The 19,784-nt window shown below is 43.3% G+C and overlaps 1 protein-coding gene across 4 annotated transcripts in view; it reads left to right on the forward strand.

The window, feature by feature from the left end:
- LOC134342912 (engulfment and cell motility protein 2) overlaps nucleotides 1–19,784 on the forward strand; it is a 218,360-nt gene that overhangs the window by 46,464 nt on the left and 152,112 nt on the right. The gene's annotated exons all lie outside the window — the stretch shown is intronic.

Raw genomic sequence — 19,784 nt, forward strand, 5'->3', positions numbered from 1 at the left:
ATTCAAACATTTCACTGCCTCAGCCCCACTCCCTAGATTTCTCCCTTTGATGCCTTGGCCTGTCAAGAACCTATCAATCTCTGCCTTAAATATACCCAATGACATGGCCTCCCCAGCTGCCCGTGGTAACAAATTCCACAAATTCACCACCCTCTGGCTAAATAAATTTCTCTGCATCTCTGTTTTAAATGGATGCCCCTCTACCTGAGGCTGTGCCCTCTTGTCCTAGACTCCCCCACCATGGCAAGCATCCTTTCCACATCTACTCTGTCGAGGCATTTCAACATTCGAAAGATTTCAGTGAGATCCCCCTCATCCTCCTGAATTCCAGCGAGTACAGGCCCAGAGCCATCAAATGTTCTTCATACGATAACTTTTTCATTCCCGGAATCATCCTTGTGAATCTCCTCTGAACCCTCTCCAATGCCAGCACATCCTTTCTTAGATAAGGAGCCAAAACTGTTCACAATACTCAAGGTGAGGCCTCACCAGTGCCTTATAAAGCCTTAGTGTCAGATCCCTGCTCTTTTATTCTAGACTTTATGAAATTAATGCTAACATTGCATTTGCCTTCCTCACCATGGACTCTACCTGCAAGTTAACCTTTACAGTGTTCTGCACAAGGACTTCCAAGTCCCTTTGAGTTGCAGATTTTTGGATTTTCTCTCCATTCAGAAAGTAGTCTACACACTTACTTCTTCTACCAAAGAGCATGACCATGCATTTTCCAACATCATATTCCATTTGCCACTTTCTTACCCATTCTCCTAATCTGTGCAAGTCCTTCTGCAGCCTTCCTAGCCTTCCTGTTTTCCCCAATACTGTCTACCCCTCCACTAGTCTTTGTATCATCTGTAAACTTGGCAACAAAGCCACCAATTCCATCAGCCAAATCATTTGTATACAGCGTAAAAAGAAGTGGTCCCAACACCGACCCCTGCGGGACACCCCTAGTCATTCGCAGCTAACTGGCAGAAAAGGATCCTTTTATTCCCACTTGCTGCCCCCTATCAATCAGCCAATGCTCTAACCATGCCAGTAACTTTCCTGTAATACCATGGGCTCTTAACTTGGTAAGCAGCCTCGTGTGGCACCTTGTCAAAGGCCTTCTGAAAGGCCAAATATACAACATCCACTGCATCCCCTTTATCTATCCTACTTGTAATCTCCTCAAAGAAGTCCAACAAGTTCAGCAGGCAAGATTGTCCCTTAAGGAACCCATACTGACTTTGTCCTATCTTGTCCTGTGTCACCAAGTACAGTATTCCATAACCCCATCCTTAACAATTGACTCTTCAACATCTTCCCAACCACTGAGGTCAGGCTAATTTCCTTCCTGCTGCTTCCCTCCTTTCTTAAAGAGTGGAGTGACATTTACAATTTTCCAGTCCTCCCAGAGTCCAATGATTTTTGAAATATCATTACTAATGCCTGCACAATCTCTACCGCTACCTCCTTCAGAACCCTAGGGTGCAGTTCATCTGGCCTGGGTGACATATGTACCTTTTATGTCTTTCAGCTTTTTGAGCGCCTTCTCCCTTGTAATAGTAACTGCACTCCCTTCTGTTCCCTCACTCCCATCAACATCTGGCACACTGCTAGTGCCTTCCGCAGTGAAGACTAATGCAAAATACCCATTTAGTTCATCTGCCATCTCCTTGTCCTCCGTTATTATTTCTGCTGCCTCATTTTCTAGCGGTCCTATTTCCACTCTCGTTTTTGTAATATTTTTTACGTACTTAAAGGGATTTTCTATCCACCTTGATATTGCTTGCTAGCTTGCTTTCATATTTCATCTTTTCCCCGCTAGTGATTCTTTTAGTTGCTCTCTGTAGGTTTTTAAAAGTTTCTCAATCCTCTGTCGTCCCGCTATTTTTTTTACTTTGTTGTATTCCCTCTCTTTTGTTTTTACATTAGCTTTGACTTCCCTTGTCAACCATGGTTATACTAGTTTGCCATTTGAGTATTTCTTTGTTTTCAGAATCCTGCACCTTCCTTATTTTTCCCAGAAACTCTCACCATTGCTGCTCTGCTGTTATCCCTGCTAGCATCTCCTTCCAATTTACTTTGACTAACTCCTCTCTCATACCACTGTAATTTCCTTAACGCCACTGAAACACTGCCATGTCAGACTTCATTTTCTCCCTAATCGCCTCAGGTTCATTACATAACACCCAATCCAGTATAGCTGATCCCTTAGTCAGCTCGACGATAAACTGCTCTAAAAAGCCATCTCGTAGGCATTCAACAAATTCACTCTCTTGAAATCCATTACCAACCTCATTTTCCCAAACTGCCTGCATGTTGAAATCTCCCATGAGTACCGTAACATTGCCCTTTTGACATGCCTTTTCTATTTCTTGTGTATTCTGTAGTCCAAATCCCTGCTACTGTTCGGAGGCCTGTATATAACTGCCATCGGGGTCCTTTTACCCTTGCAGTTTCTTAACTCAACCCACAAAGATTCAACATCTTCCAATCCTGTGTCACATCTTTCCAATGATTTGATGCCATTCTTTACCAGCAGAGCCATGTCACGCCCCTCTGCTGCCTTCCTATCCCTCCGATACAAAGTGTAACTTGAACTTCGGGAGGAGGAGAAGATGGTGTCGCGACGCAGCGTGCGTGACCTCTCCGGTGATAAATATCTGTAATCTGTCAAGTAGGATACCGTGCACAATTCTAATTTGATGGAGGCAGACGTGAGAGCACGGAGGAACATCTGGTGAAACTTCTGAAATGCCTGCTTCGCTGCTGCTGCTGCTACTGTGTGATCGGAAATTTCTGGAGGGGAAGGCCCTGAATCCATGGCTTTGCCTGTTGCTTGGCGGCCGGGGTCGAAGCGCTCGGCAGAGATGGTGCTCGGTGTCGGAGGGCTGGTCGGAGGCTCGAAGTTTTCGAACAGACTCAGAGTTGGACTGTGGTCGGGTGCTTCCAGGATGCTGCATCGGCAAGTTTGCGGCGCTGGAAGCTTACGGCAGGGAGCGTTTCTTCCTTCTACCATCTGCATGAGATGATGGGGCTATCGGGACTTTGAGACTTTTTTTTACCGTGCCCATGGTCTGCTCTTATCAAATTACGGTATTGCTTTGCACTGTTGTAACTATATGTTATAATTACATGGTTTTTGTCAGTTTTGGTCTTGGTCTGTCCTGTGTTTCTGTGATATCATACTGGAGGAACATTGTACCATTTTTTAATGCATGCATTCCTAAATGAAAATAAATGAGGACAGGATGTCCTCATAATCTTAAAAAAAAAACCTTGGATGTTAAGCGCCCAACTACAACCATCCTTCAGCCATGATTCAGTGATGGCCACGACATCATAACCTGACAATCCTTAAGAGTGCAAGATCATTCACCTTATTTTTAATACTTCATACATTGAGATGTAACACTTTGAGTACTGTATTTACTACCCTTTTTGATTCTGCATCCCTAATGCACTGATACTCACCCTGCTGGCTGCCATTTTGTCCTATCATCTGCCTGCCCTTTCTGACAGTCTGACTGCATGCTGTCTTTACTTTCTGAACCATCCGTCCTATCCTGAGTCTGGTTCCCACCCCCACCGGACTGTTACAGTTCCACAAAGGTGCTCTACTTTTCCGGGAGATTTTGAATGATCTGGCAGGTCCAGGTCATCGATCTCGTGGTTAGGAGTAGCACTGAGCTGTGTCTTTGACGTGCAGAATGAGGTTTCGTAGCTGGCCTGTGCAGGATCAACCAAGACTGAAACCATATTTGATCCTGTATGAATTTATGATTTACACATGGTGACATTTGCTGCAGCTTATGATGTAATCTTTACAATTCGATGTTATTTATTACTATTTATTTATATTTGCACGTACAGCTTTTTGCTCATTGATCCTGTTTCCAGTTGCTGTTCTGTAGATTTGTTAAGTATGCCCGCAGAAAAAGAATCTCAAGGTTGTAAATGGTGACATGTATGTACTCTGATAATACATTTTACCTTGAACTTTGAACTTCTGAGGAGGAATAATCTGTAGCAAGATGAAACATTTTGCTCTGAGCATGCGAAACATACTGGACTTAGTTTTATTTTTTATGCAGGAAAATTGATGAATTACAGAAAAAAGGCGTAACATATCCCTTGGTAGAGTCATTCAGCTCTTGTGTTTAGACCTGATAGCTGACTATTGTGCTTTGTTTTTCTTGTAGTCCCCAGATTATCTGCTGTTACCTGCTTGATTGTTGTTCTTGGTCGGATATTGCACCTCCCCTTTTCCTCTGCTGTGCATCAGGATTTCTCCCGGTTTAAATGGTGGATTCTGAGGACAAATCAGTTGGTTCTGGAGAGAGGTTATGGTTCAGAAGTTGAACTTGGCGTGGCTGGGATATACACTGTGCATTCGTTCCTTGGAATGGAATCCCTCACGTGAGTGGGATGTTGCCTTGAATTGATCCCTTCACTGCTAACGCAAGCACCACTCAGTCAGCTCTCTTCTTTAGGCTGGAGCTGGGAAGCTGGAGGCGTGAACTGCTATGGTGGGCGCCATCTTGGTACTGAGAGAGATGTGGGCTCTTGCACAGGCAGCTTGCACATCTGTCCGATTTCACTGCTCTTGAACTTGATGTCAGGATGCCTCATGGCCCACATCAGCTGGTTTGCAACATTGCTTGTTGAGTGTCAAGTTCCACTGTGTGTACCGACTGTTCTATTAAGGCATTGTTATTATTTTCATATCCCCATGCTTTGTCATGGGAATTGATGTGACTAGACACAAAACTGTGCTTGCGTGTGCTCCTGTCTGGTCATTTTTATTCTCTGCAGAGATCTGGATGGTAGATTATGGGCAGTTTATGTCTTTTTAAGGTCAGCTGTGGTTTTAATGCTCTCCTCATTTCTGCTGTTCACTCTCTGAGCTTGAGTAGATTTTTGCTACCCTAACCTGTAATATGCCCATCTTCAGCAACAAGTACTTTCCTTTCCCCAGGCTGGGGATCACACGATCCTTTTGAAGATTTCCTATCGGCACCGTGCTCCTGTGGTGTTACCTGCATTACTTTCACCCAGGTAATTTCCTCGACGTTAATTGAAAGAATCAGTGGCAACAACTCTGCAAACTGCCTGCGTTTCTGACCCTGGCCCGGTCCGGGCTGGACATGGCTATAAAGATTTGCTCAGTGAAATGCCATCCCCACAGTCTGTGAGTTTGAGAGAGGCAGGTGCATGTCACTGCGAGCTCTTGGTCTGGTTGCATTGCTTTTCTGACAGGAAGCTGAGATTTATGCTGTTAATCATCTGAAAGAGGAAGATCAGCAGTGCACTGAAAGCCGATGACAAAAATACTGGATCAAAGCACATCTGCAGTGCAGGGCATCTGTTGGATAATGGAAGTAATTCTTCTGAATGTCCTTCCCCTTAGCCACTGTTAGCTAAATAATCACAAAGGAAAAGTTGAGTGAAGCCACATTTTTCCCACCTCTGGCACTTAGCGTTTGTCAGCCTTCTATTCAATGAATGCAGTTTTGAAGCCATACCGAGATGAGAGAGATTCTGAGGTTCTAGCCATGGCTGAATAGGACTAGTCTCGGGGTCAGGTTGTCTCTGTCTCACCAAATGTGCATCAGTGCAGGGAGATGGACTGAGCAATGGCAAATGAATGACAATTTACTTAACTGTAAGGTGATGCATTATGGACAGTCAAATCAAGGTAGAACTTGTCCAGTAAATGGCAGAGCACTGACGGCTGTTGTGGAACAGAGGGGCCTGGGAGTATAACTGAAAGTGGCAGGCAAGATGGTAAAGGTGTTCAGCATGCTAGCCTTTATTAGTCAGAGCAATAAGTTTAGCAGGAAGGACATTACATTCAGTGTCACTTTACTAGGTATATTTGTACACCTGCTCATTAATATAAATACCTAATCAGCCTATCATGTGGCAGCACCTCAATGCATAAAAACATGCAGACATGGTCAAAAGGTTCAGTTTTTGTTCAGACCAAACATCAGAATGGGGAAGAAATGTGATCCAAGTGACTTTGACCTTTGGAATGATTTTTGGTGCCAGACAGGGTGGTCGGAGTAACTCAAACTGCTGATCTCCTGGGATTTTAAGGCACAACAGTCTGTCGAGTTTACAGAGGATGGTGTGAAAAACAAAAATAATCCAGTGAGCGGCAGTTCTGTGGGCAAAAATGCCTTGTTTTTGAGAGAGGTCAGAGGAGAATGGCCACACTGGTTCAAGCTGACAGGAAGATGACAGTGACTCAGATAACCACACGTTACAACCGTATTGTGTAGAAGAACATCTCTGAATGCACAGCATATCAAACCGCACAGCAGCAGAAGACCACAAACACAGAGAAATACACCGTGGCCGTTTTATTGGCTGCCTCCCAAACCTAATCAAGTGGCCATTGAGTGTAGGCTGCATTTATGCAAGTCGCTGGTAAGGCAGCACAGAGTATTGTGTACAGTTTTGGTCATCTTTGTAGGAAAGGCTGGAGAGGGTGCAGGAGAGATTTATGAGGATGCTGCCTGAATTACAAGGCATGAGTTGTAGGGAGAGATCAGCCCCACTGGATCTTTATTTCTTGGAGCAGAGATGAATGAGAAGTGACTGCAGAAAAATTAGTAATTTTATGAGGGGTGTGGATAAGGTGGACCATCCAGTCTTTTCTCCAGGCACGGGGAGCCCAAAACTACAGGGTATAGGTACCCTAGAGCAGGGATTGCCAGCCTAGTTCTTTTTTTAATGCCGTGGACTCCTACCTTTAACTGAGGGGTCAGTGGACTTCAGGTTGGGAATCTTGCCCTAGAGGGTATATAAGATTAGACAGGAGATGTTTAAGAGTCCTTGAGAGGTAACTATTTTACCCAAGGGGTAACGAGTACCTGAAATGACCTGCCAGAGGAAATGATTGAGGTGGGTACAATTACAACATTTAAGAGGAATTTTGTTGCGTACATGAAGGGGGAGTGTTTGGGGGCTATGGGCCAAACATGGGCATCTAGGACTAACCAGGAGGATGCTGTGGTCAGGTTGGAACAGTTGGGCCAAAAGGCTTGTTTCCATGCTCAGTTACTCTGACCCGATATGAATATAGCAAAGCAAATTCTAGTGCGTGACAGCGATGACCAGGTGGTTCCCTTGCCCATTTTGAACTGATGGTGAATGGACCTGGTTCAGTATCGTTGAGCAGGTCAGTAGTGGTTAATAACATTACAGAAGACATTTTCTATCATGGCTGATGATTGAGAGTGGACAGAATGAAAATTAGCTGGATAGGATTTGTCCTACTTTCTGTGGGTAGGATGTAGCTAGGCAACTTCACATGTTGTCATGTGGATGTCTGTGTTGGGACCATTTGAAAACTGCTTGGGTAGTTTTGGTACGTAACTGCAGCAGGGGTGTTTACTGGTTTCATTGTCTTGACTGTGATCAGAACTCTTAGGTGTTTCTTTATATTGCATGGCATGAATTGTCTGAAAGTCTGGCTTCTGTGCAGGGACCTTGGGAGAAAGCTGAGATGATCCGCTCTGCATTTCTGCGTGAAAGTGGCTGCCAATTCTGCAGTCTTGTCAGAATGTCAAACAACACAAAAGTGGGTCCTTCAGCCCATTTTATCCATGTAGACAATTAGACACTCATCTATACTGATCTCTTTTACCAGCTCTGTGTCTGTGGCCTTCTATGTGTTGGCATCTTAAATGCTGGGAGATTGCCTGCCTCCACCACATTCCCGACAGCACATTCAGGTTATAGCCTCTCTAAGGGTGAAAATAAAACGTTCTTCAGATCCCCTGTAAACCCCTTATGCAAAGTGTGTCCTGTAGTTTCAGATGTCTCCATTAGAGACATGATAGGAAACTTTTCTCCATATCTACGTCCTTAAATGTTATATACATCTATCACGTCTCTCTTCCCCCACACTCTCCCGCCCGTCCGCCAGCTTCCGCTGTTCCAGGGAATCAAATCCAACCCATGTAGTCTCTCATTATTACACTCCATCCCAGGCAAGTTCTTAATGAACCTTCTTTGCATCCTCTCCAGTGCAATCAAATCTTTCCAGTGGTGTGGTCTAGTCAATGCTTTCTACAATTGCACCTTGTTCTCATACTCTGTGTCCCAGATGTAATGAAGGCAGGTATCTCATATCTTCTTCACCACCTGTGCTGCGCCTTTGAGGATCCTTGTCCTGAGGGAATAATTGATTGAGGTGCATAAAATTGAGGAAATAGGAAGGAACTATTTTCCTTGGCTGAGGAATCAAAAACCAGGGGAATTGATTTAAAGTGAGGGGAGACCTGGAAAATCGTTTCTGGGGTTTACCGTCTGAAGAAGTGGTGGGCACGGAAACTCTTCTCACATTAAACCTGAGACCCCCCTCGTATGGTCTACTCTTTTTTAAGGAAACTAATTTCATGAATATGTATGAGCACTCGTGCTCTGTGATGTTTTAGTGCTTCACTGAGGATGTCATCTGCTTCAAAGGTCTTGCTGTTTCACCCTCACTGAAAAGACTTGTCAGTCCCGTGTGGGTCCGTGATTATGCCTAGATTGCAATCTGGAGGCAAATAAAGTAGCAGCAAAGACATGTTCCAATGAGAGGTTCTTTGAAGTCCTCCTTCCAGCAGGTGTTGACTGCTTGTTTGTTCTTTATCTCCATCCTTGGCTTTCAGTGGGTTGGTATCCATGTATGGTTTGGTTGTTGATAAGTTGTTGGACCTTATTTGCTCTCTGCACCCACTGTATATTCTTCATTAATGCTCATCAGAATCAGGTTTATTATCACCGGCATGTGTCTTGAAATTTGTTAACTTAGCAGCAGCAGTTCAATGTAATACATAATCTAGGCAAAAATAATAAATTACAGTATATGTATATTCAGTAGATGAAAAATTGTGCAAAAACAAAAATAATATATATTAAAAGTGAGGTAGTGTTCACTGGTTCAATGTCCGTTTAGGAATTGGATGGCAGAGGGGAAGAAGCTGTTCCTGAATCGTTGTGTTTGCCTTCAGGCTTCTGTATCTCCTACCTGATGGTAATAGTGAGAAAAGGGCATGCCCTGGGTGCTGGAGGTCCTTAATAATGAACGCTGCCTTCCTGAGACACCGCTCCTTGAAGATGTCCTGGGTATTTTGTAGGCTAGTACCCAAGATGGAGCTGCCTGAATTTATGACCCTCTGCAGCTTCTTTCTGTCCTGTGCAGTAGCCCCCTCCCCCATACCAGACAGTGGTGCAGCCTGTCAGAATGCTCTCCACAGTATAGCTATAGAAGTTTGAGTGTTTTGGTTGACATACCAAATATCTTCAAATTCCTAATGAAATTTAGTCACTGTCTTGTCTTCTTTATAACTGCATCGATATGTTGGGACCAGGTTAGGTCCTCAGACATCTTGACACCCAAGAACTTGAAATTGCTCACTCTCTCCACTAATGATCCCTCTATGAGGATTGATACGTGTTCCTTCGTCTTACCCTTCCTGAAGTCCACAATCAGCACTTTCATCTTACTGACGTTGAATGCCAGATTGTTGCTGTGACACCACTCCACTAGTTGGCATCTTGCTCCCGTACGCCCTCTCATTGCCACCTGAGATTCTACCAACAATGGTTGTATCATCAGCAAATTTATAGATGGTATTTGAGCTATGCGTAGCCACACAGTCATGGGTATAGAGAGAGTAGAGCAGTGGGCTAAGCACACACATCTGAGGTGCACCAGTGTTGATAATCAGCAAGAAGGAGATATTATCACCAAATTGCATAGATTGTGGTCTTCTGGTTAGGAAGTCAAGGAGCCAATTGCAGAGGGAGGTACTGAGGTCCAGGTTCTGTAACTTCTCAATCAGGATTGTGGGAATGCTGGTGTTAAATGCTGAGCTATAGTTGATGAACAGCATCCTGACATAGGTGTTCATATCGACCAGGTGGTCTAAGGCTCATTTTGTTCCATATCCGTACTTTGACCTCTAGCTTTATTTTACGTATTTTTTTATATAATTGTTGAATTTTATTTTTTGTTACATGTCACACCAACACACTATAGCCAATTGCTAATATGTGTAAATGTATATGCCAAGTAAGGTTGATCATAGGTCACTGAATAAAGTTGACCCTTCATGTCAGGAGTTTACAATGGGACCATCTTTCAGATACAGGTAGTTCCTTTTGAGCTATGGCAAGCTTTATTCAAGAAAACTTTGCAGATGTGGTTTATTAGTCCTGAATCTCTTGATCATTCTCCACAAAGCAGCCTTGTTGTTTTCAGGTAGGGAGACCAGTGCTGTTTATGGGGAATTTCAGTGTTAACTCAGCTCAGTGGAAACTACTGATGGTTAGTTGTTTTCAGATTTCTGTGAGATGTTGTCTGAATAGAGATTTTAGTTCCTTGATAATTTTCCTGCAGCACTGTTTTTGTTGTCTCTGTCTTTGGAGTTTGGCTGATGGGGAGGACAGGCTGGATGTAGGCGGTGATGAATTCAGCAGTTGTTGGCTCCTTTCGTAGCATGTTTATAACTGACTTCTGGTCTTTCTCAATGGCAACCTCAGCATGATCAAACTTGAGATCTACTTCGTCCCTGCTGATTTCAAACTTCAGAACCGATCACGTCTTTCACATCCTCTTGTGATGGTATTGGGTTTTCTGACTGTGAGGTTCTAAACTTGTACAAAGACCTTTAGCCCTATCAGATATAAATATCCCCAAGTACTTGCACTAAAGGGAGATTATAATGTTGCTACCCAATCTTCAAATATTAGCTTACTTTCCTGTTTATTTTCAATGATGAGTTTTAGCTACCAGTACTCACTACTTGAGTGGTGGGTCCCCTCTCGCTACCAAGGAGAACATACTTCCAGCTAGCAAAGTAGATTAAAATGGACAGTTTTTTTCAGTGACACACATTTAAATCCAAACAACATTCTTAATTTAAAACTCAGGGGATTTCTGTCTTAAACATTTCCAAATTACAAATTATTTCTAAAACTCAAATCATTTCTAAAACACAAAGCGTAAAGGACAAAGGCTTAAAAAAACAAAGGATTTCCAAAAAACAGGTACAAATCCCATTAACTAAAAAGACAAGTTGAGGACTAATGAATTGTCTGTCACTAAAACTGAAGCTGGGGGAATGGATTCCAGTTCACCCCATGTTTCTTCCATATTTCTTGATGTTCCTTTTCCTATTCCTAATAAACCCAACTACTCTGTACATTTATACCCCTTTTCTTCCACTTGGTTGACTTCCCCTGCGTATGATATTTCCTCAGATACCCTTCCAACACAAATGGTCAAAAAGCACCTTGGAGACAAAGATCTCAGCTTAGTATTCACAATTCACAATTAATGCTGTAAAGCTAACTTCCTTGAGCACATTAATAGACAACTGCAACATTAATAGATCAGTTATTGATATGGTAGTCATATTATCTATCTGGTCTACAAGCTTCCTTGAACTCAGCTTGTCTGTTTTGAAATAAGCCAAATTAAACAACCCACTGTCTTAGACTACATGTTTGAGCAGTAATAAAACAGTTACAAACTACAGACAGCATCTTCAAAGCTGCTTTATAGACGATATTTGTTTTAACTTCAAGCTGATTACTGGTTGCCACTTAAAGAACTGAAGACTGACTTCCATTTACAACCAGATATTAAGCAAACTGTTAGTTGGAAGTTTACTTATAACTGTTTGTGATCTTACAATTGGCAGCTGCTGTGTTTAGAAAGCTGAAATTAACAAACAAGCAAGAAGTAAATGTCTATCATACCCTTCCCAGTGGTGCTGCCATGATCTTGAACTCTTAATTTTAATGTTTTATGGTGTCACCTTGCATTCCAATTCAATTTTCACCCCTGTACTTCATACAGATGTTCCCTCTAATTTGTAATAACCAATGTGCACAAAAATCTTGTGCTGTGCAATTTTTCTGCAGTGACAACATGTGTGCCCTGAATTTTATATATAGAGGTATTCATTTTAGCAGTTGGCAAAACAACTGTCAATAAGAACTTTGATCTCCTCTGGGTTTGATCATTTTCACTCTTGTTTATCTGCACTCACAAAACATGCGTAGCAGGCCTGTAGTGGATAATGAAGGATTTGCTCGCTGGGGCTGTTGCACACTGTCCATATGTGATTTGCTTGCAAATGATGCTTTAAAAAGTCAAGTTTCCCAATATCACTCCACTTCTTTCCACTTGTAAACTCAGCAACTTTTGCATCGCACCAACACACGCAGGTAACACCAGTTTTTGCATTGCACGTAAATATTTTTAGTAGTTGCACATTCCTGACCTCATGAGCTTCTGGTGTAACAGTTTCTAGTGTTGCATTAAGCCATTCTACTTTAATTGAACTAGTGGTTCTTTTGCGCTTCAAGCCATTTGCTTCTTTGGAACTTGACATAATGTATCAATAATTTCTCCAGTAAAAACAGTATAAATAAGCCAGTTCTGAAATCTGCAGGCAAATCATGGCAAACTCCACATCGTCAACATCGTCCGCATCAGAAACCGGAAAGGGAAATGGGATTGTGCATGATCATGAAATAAACTTAACCTGCCAATGGTATAGAGAGTGAATGCCTTTTGTGTGCAGTTTAATTTCCTTTGTGCACTAGTAGCAAAAGATGCGTGTATGCACACACACCTTAAAGGGAAATTTGCTTCCTACTGTTCTATAATTTTGTACCCATTCTTGTATTTATTATTATCATGTACATTGTTTACTCTGAGCATCATGTGATCACAGAATTTAATTGCACCCTGGTGCATCTGTCAATACACTGATCTGATCTGAGAGACCATGTCCATGTGCTCAGTATTTTGTGTGAGTAGTATTTCTACTAGAATTGATCTTCTCTGCAAAATGTATTTTACAGTTTGTGGCTTTGATGTCACAAGATAAGTAGTTTCCTTCCCATTGTAATTCTGCATTGGATTTGTTCAGGGTAGGAATAGGATTCCTTATCTGTGGTTTCCAGAGTTGAAACTCAGCAGTAATGGCAGCCAGATACCTGGGTTTAATCTTGATCCTGAGTGAGCTTGTACAGTTTCCTCCCACATCCCAGAAATATATGGGTTAGTAATTTAATTGGTCATTGTAAATTGTCCCTATTGTAGATGAGTAGAGAATTTGGGTGCGGGGTGGGGTTGGAGGAAGGAGAAGTTGACAAGAATGTGAGGTGAATAAAAAGGAATTAATAGAATAATAATGTAACTAGGAGGTTGCTAGTTAACATGAACGTGGAGGACTGAACGACCTGTTTCTATACTGTATCTCTGACTATGCACTGCAGTTCACCAGCACAACACTTGACAGCCAGAGGATCAAGATCCAGCATGAACTCATGGTCTGCCAAGCAGCAGTGGTCCTTGTCACCCTTATTAATAAGCGGCTTGTATGTCCCCTTGAAGCACTGATCCTCCCCCAGGCCAATGCCCTCAAGATCAACACTCTGACCATCTGCCTGAGCCGAGGCACGTGAAACATGTTCTGTTCTGAAATCTGCTATGGTGCGCGATCTCCAGGGAGATTCTTAACTCACTTTTCAGGTGGGGCTGGGGAGAGGGGAGCTGCAACATCAGCACTTAAACATGGGAGTCCCTATTCCGAGAATTCTCCATTTACAGGTGTTCAGCATCTTGAGACTCAAGGGCACGAGAGAACTGCCCGCCATCTTGTCAGGCAGCACATGTAATAGGGTTCCAGTTCTTGCATGGAATTCAGTCTCACCCTTGCCCCTCACAAACTCAGATTCCACACTAGATGAAGTAGGCCTTGGCTACTAAAGAAGAACAGCATCAAATACGGTCAGCATTTACAGCTAAATCTTCGTGCCCCTTTCTAGAAAGGTTAGGAGGCTCAATTAATGGTCTTCATAGAAATGTTCTTAAAATACCCAGGCATTGTTTCACACAGACTGTTGTGAGCATTCTGCCGACTAATTTACTGCAAAGCGTATTTTGTACAACAGTGCATCTACAGCTATGCAAATGTAAACTTCTTTGTAAACTTCTGCTCCGGTTGGGTGGGTTCATGGATGGCAGAAGAGGCAAACAGCCTTCTGCACAGGAGGTTCCGCTGGGGTTTAATTCTAATGCCAAGAAGCAGACAGGCCCTTCAATATTTCATCTCAAAGATGGCACATTTATTCAGTTAACACTCATTTAGAATAAAGCTCTTTATCTTTGGTGATAATTCTCTTCAGTGTTCTGGCCAATGTTAATCTCTCAGTTAATGGCTAGCATACATTATCTGATATCATGTTTCTGCTTATGGCTCCATTAATACTCCAGCTCACTGTGGAGTTTCTTGTATTTCAGTGGCAATTGTCCTTCAAACATCATTGCTTAAATGCCAAGTGAAGTACTGAGAGCCTTGCATTTAGCTAGTAATTGGATCCTGATCTGTACTTTGCATTCTAAATATCCACATGAAGATACAGGCAGAAACATTCTGCTGAAGGAATTCCGTGGGTCATGCAACATCTATGGGAGGAAATCCACAGAACTGTTGATGTTTTGGGTCACAGTTGTGCTATATTTGACCCGAAATATCGGTAACTGGTTTCCTCGCAGAGATGCTGCTCAACCTGCTGGGTTCCTGTAGCACATTTTGCTGCTCCACGTTCTAGCATCTGCTCTTCCCCTCCTTCCCCGCTCCACCCCCATGACCTGCCCATCACCTTCACCTTCCATCTGGCTCCCCACCCCCTTCCCTTTCTTCCTTTTCTACTGTCCTCTATCAGATTTTCCTTTCTTCGGCCCTTTGCCTCTCCCAGCTTCTCACGTTACTTCCCTTCCGCTCACCTGGATACCCCTATCACGTGCCAATTGGTACTTGAGCTCATTCCCCCACCCTTCATTCTGACTTCCGCTCCCTTTCTTTCCAGCCCTGATGAAAGGCCCAAAATGTCGACTGTTCACTTTTCTCTGTAGATACTTCCTGACCCATTGAGTCCTCCAGCATTGTTAAATATTCTTCATTCGCGATAGAGTGGATTCAACTTTGCCTTGCTCTACTTCATCTTTCCTGTTTCAATTCAACTAAATCATATTTCAGAGCAAGTTTTAGTCCTGAAATGAACTGGCTGAAAATCAAATAGGAGAGGAGGGAAGGGATGTTCAATTTTTGTTTTTCTAAACACAATCCTGATTTTTCACTGCTGTGACAGAAGTATAACTTTTTGTTAAAGTTTGACATTTAGAGTGCCCTGTTCATGTGGCTCAGGTAAATGCTGTGATTCACTTTCCTGTGCTACTGTCATCCTGATGTGATTTCCATGAAATGGTGGTGTTGCCTGTGTATCAGTCTTAGATGATTGCAAGGCAGCTGGGTCAAATAGTCCTAGAGGTGTTTCTTGTTGGGCATTCCCAGGGCTGAAACTGATTGATGTGCTTGCCAGGAAGGTAAGATTACTTTACTTCACCCTTGACCCTAGTACCCCATCAAAAAAAAGTCATCCTCTTTAGTGCATATAAAGGAGAGCGTTTGTTAAATTCCAAGTGTTGGTATTCAAAGAGAACTTGGGTGAGCTTGTACACCAACCACTCAGGTAGGTAAGTGACTAGGAAGACAGGTGGTATGTTGCCCTTTTATAACAAAAGGGTCTTATTATTGCCATTGTATTAGGCCTTGATGAGACTGTAAGTGGCATACAGTGTACAGTTTTGGTCTCATTGCATAGAACTTGCTGTATCGCAAGTGCAGCAAAGATTGGCTGCAATGGTTCAAAGGGCCGTGAGAGTTCAAAGTAAATCTATTATCCTGGTACGTATCTGTCACCATGTACAACCCTAAAATTTGATTTCTTGCAGCAATGCTCAGTAAAGGACCATGACAGAATCGATGGAAGACCTCACCCAGCTGGGTGCGCAAGCAACCAATGTGCAAAAGGCAACAAACTGCAAATACAAAAGAGGAAAAAAATAAATAAGCAATAAATATTGAGAACATGAGATGAAGTGTCCTTGAAAGAGAGTCCATAGGTTGTGGAACTGATGGGGCGAGTGAAGTTATCCCCTCTTGTTCAAGAGCTTGTTGGTTGAAGGGTAATAACCTCCCGAGCCTTGTAGTGTGGGTCCTGAGGCCCCTGTACCACTTAATTGCCTGAGTGACTGTGAGAAGAGAGCACGACCTGGGTGGAGGGGGTCCCCGATGGTGGATGCTCCTTTCTTGCTACAGTGCTCCAAGTAGATGCCAAAGGTCCATTTTGTCAATGTCAAAGTATGCATGTACAATACAGCTCTGATATTCGTCTTCTCCAGATAGCCATAAAGTACAGAAAAAAAACACCGGTATCGTTGAAAGAAAAGACCCCCCCCCCCACACGAAAAGGAAACAAAACACGCAAACCCCAAACTCCCCATCCCCTCTCTCGTACAACAGAAGCTAACAGATCGCCCACACGGAAAACGATGGCTGGAACATCAAACCCCAAACCCCCAACCCACTCCTGTCCCTCTCAAAAAAGCAGTGACTTTAAAGTCAAACCCCCTCACAAAAAAATAGTGACAATAGCATCAAACCCCCGCCCCACCTCCCTTGCAGGAAAGAACACCGACGATAGCATCAAACCCCCAACCCCCTCCTGCATACACAAAAATTAATAGAAAGCCCACACAGGAAAAACCAGCAAGAACATCAGACCCCAAATCCCAACACCTTCCTCTCTCAAAAACTAACATATTGCCCACCCGGAACCCCAACCCGCCAATCAGCAACAAGAAAACAGAGAAAACTGAAGGGAAAGCAATATAAACTACAGTCCAATAGTCACATAATTCTTAGAATTTTGAAAACATCCTCCCATCAGAATTGAACTCAGCCCTTCTGTGAAGAGTAACTGCTGCACCGCTGACCTGTGGCTCTCTGAAGGCCACCGCCTCGTTGAGATGTGCTCAGTGGAGGGGTGTGCTGTGTCAAGAAAGGTTAGATTAGATTATCAGGACACTCAGTCCTCTTTTATTGTCATTTAGTAATGCATGCATTAAGAAATAATACAATGTTCCTCCGGTGTGATATCACAGAAACACAAGACCAAGACTGAAAAACTGACAAAAACCACATAATTATAACATATAGTTATAACAGTGCAAGCAGTACTGTAATTTGATAGAAGAGCAGACCATGGGCACGGTAAAAAATGTCTCAGTCTTTTGAAAGTCCCAACATCTCACGCAGACGGTAGAAGGAAGAAAACTCTCCCTGCCATGAACTTCCAGCGCGGCAAACTTGCCGATGCAGCGCCCTGGAAGCACCCGACCACAGTCTGACTCTCAGTCCATCCGAAAACTTCAAGCATCCGACCAGCCTTCCAACACCGGGCACCATCTCTGCCGAGTGCTTCGATGCCAGCAACAGGCAAACCCGAGGATTTGGGGCCTTCCCCTCCGGAGATTCTCGATTGCACGGTAGCAGCGGCAGCGAACCGGGCATTTCAGAAGTTTCTCCAGATGTTCCTCCGTGCTTCTCGCGTCACGTCAGGTTGAATAGACTGAGACTTTATTGTCTAGAATTTAGGAGCAAAGGAGACCTCAACAAAACTTTAAAAATCTTCATGGACTTGACAGGCCAAATTTCCTCACTCCAAAGGGTGGTGAGTTTTTTGCAATTACCTACCATGGTAGTTCAGTCATTAAACTACAGGTTTCCCCTGTCATCCAAAGACAGACCGTTCCTATGAAATGGTTTGTAAGCTGGAATGTCGTAAAGAGAAGAAGCAATTACCATTTATTTATGTGGGAAAATTTTGTGAGCATTCGCAGACCCAAAAATAACCTACCAAATCATGCCAAATAACACATAAAACCTAAAATAACAGTAACATATAGTAAAAGCTGGAATGATATGATAAATACACAGCCTATATAAAGTAGAAATACTTCTCCTCAACAATTACCTGCACAGATCTCCGTAGCGGAAATCTCACGCAAGCGCTGTTGGCATAAACACGCTCTCCAGTAACCTTTAAACTATGAAGCTGCCAAAGCTACCAAATAACACGTAAAAATACACAGCCTATATAAAGTAGAAATAATGTATGTACAGTGTAGTATCACTTACTGGAATTGTTTCAGCGCTGAGCACACTGATGATGGTGGGTTAGACTGAGTCGTCACAGGTTGGGGTGGTGCAGTGGCCCCCACCCTCCGGGCCACCGACCCAGTACATCGCCGCAAAGAACGCAGTGGTAGCCGGGAGGCACACAGCACATCGTTAAGAAAAAAGCTGAAATAAACATGCTAATTAATTAGGTGCTGCCCGGCACGTAAATGTCAGCGCAGATCAGAGGCGATTGCCAAGTGCATCGCCTCTGATCTGGGCCGACAATTACGTGCTAGGTGGCACCTAATTAATTAGCATGTTTATTTCGGCTTTTTTCTTAAAGATGTGCTATGTGCCTCCTGGCTACTGCTGCGTTCTCTGCGAATCAGTACAGTATCTGTCCGGGGCCCAGGGGTTGAGGTGGTGGGACAAGGGAGTGTCATCTCATCGTCGATCAGGGCAGGCAGCTCATCTTCTATGACTGCCCGCTTCGATGTCGAAGGTCGAGGTTCGTCCTCGGCTGATGTGGAAGGCTTGCTTGACTGCTGAGCCTCGCGCATTTTTTATCACACTGTTCTTTGTAAGCACTCAAACCATCCTGCAAATATCCCCTAAACCTATGTACCCTTTCAAAATTAAAGTCGTACTTTATCATTGCAGCGAAAATCTCACGCAGTTGCTTCACTTTCGCTACTGCATTCGGTTTCGATTGTTATCCTTTCCTCTTCCAATTGCATCAGCTCTTCATCTATCAGATCTTGGTCATGGGATGCCAAAACCTCTTCAACATCATCTTCCACAAGCCAAACTCACTTTGTCCTTGCTTCGTTCACCACGATTGAAACACTTAATTATGTCTAGTTTTACGCTAAGTGTAACACTCTTACGAGCTCTTTCAGGCTTTTCCGACACCTTAGAACTCATCTTGCTAACGGCTGCTCAATGCAATGTGTTTAAGCAATGCTGTTCCGAATCTGGGGGAGAGCGGCTGCTCGGCGCATGTGCTGCCTTTTATCGCGCGCTGCCTTTCTTCGTAACAGTGAAAACACCTTCTGAAAGCGAAAACAGGGTACTAATGTAGGTCTTTCGTAACAGTGAGGTTTCGTAAAGCGAACATTCAAAAAGTGGGGGACACCTGAACTTCAAAGAGATCATTGAAGGGAGTTAAAGGATATCAAGAAAATGATGAAATATGACACTGCAGTGTTTTCCATTATTTGTATGGTTTCATTCACTCTGAGATTCCCATTGTGCTTGCCCGTAAATCTGGTAACCTTGTCCTCCCACCCCCTTACCTTCTCACCCGTCGGAACACTGAGCACAGAGATCTGAGTCCCTATTCCAGGCTGAGACACCAGTGCAGACCCATGAGCGTGCTGTATTGACGGAACTGCTGCCTTCTGAACGAGACATTAAACTGTGGTCTGCCTGTCCCCTTGGCTGGAATTAAAAGTCGTCAGGGTCCTAAATTGTAGAAGGCTGTTGCAAATTTCCCAAAGGCTAATGCTTGTGCCTCAAGTGAATCTTAATGCCAATGATAATTTTTCAGCTTGAGACCTTGTCAATCAGCTTTGGGCTTACAATGTTCTTCAGTAGTCTATCTTGAGGTGAGGAAAAAGTTCTTTAAATGCTTGGACAAGTATTAGCCACCAGGTTTTGTATCTTGCAGTCACAGCTGGACAGCCTGTTTAATAGCCTTTCAAATCTACTGTCTTTAATTCATTGCATCCTTTCTTGCCTCTCGTGCTCTAC

This window comes from Mobula hypostoma, chromosome 2, assembly GCF_963921235.1.
Source record: "Mobula hypostoma chromosome 2, sMobHyp1.1, whole genome shotgun sequence".
Lineage (NCBI taxonomy): Eukaryota > Metazoa > Chordata > Chondrichthyes > Myliobatiformes > Myliobatidae > Mobula > Mobula hypostoma.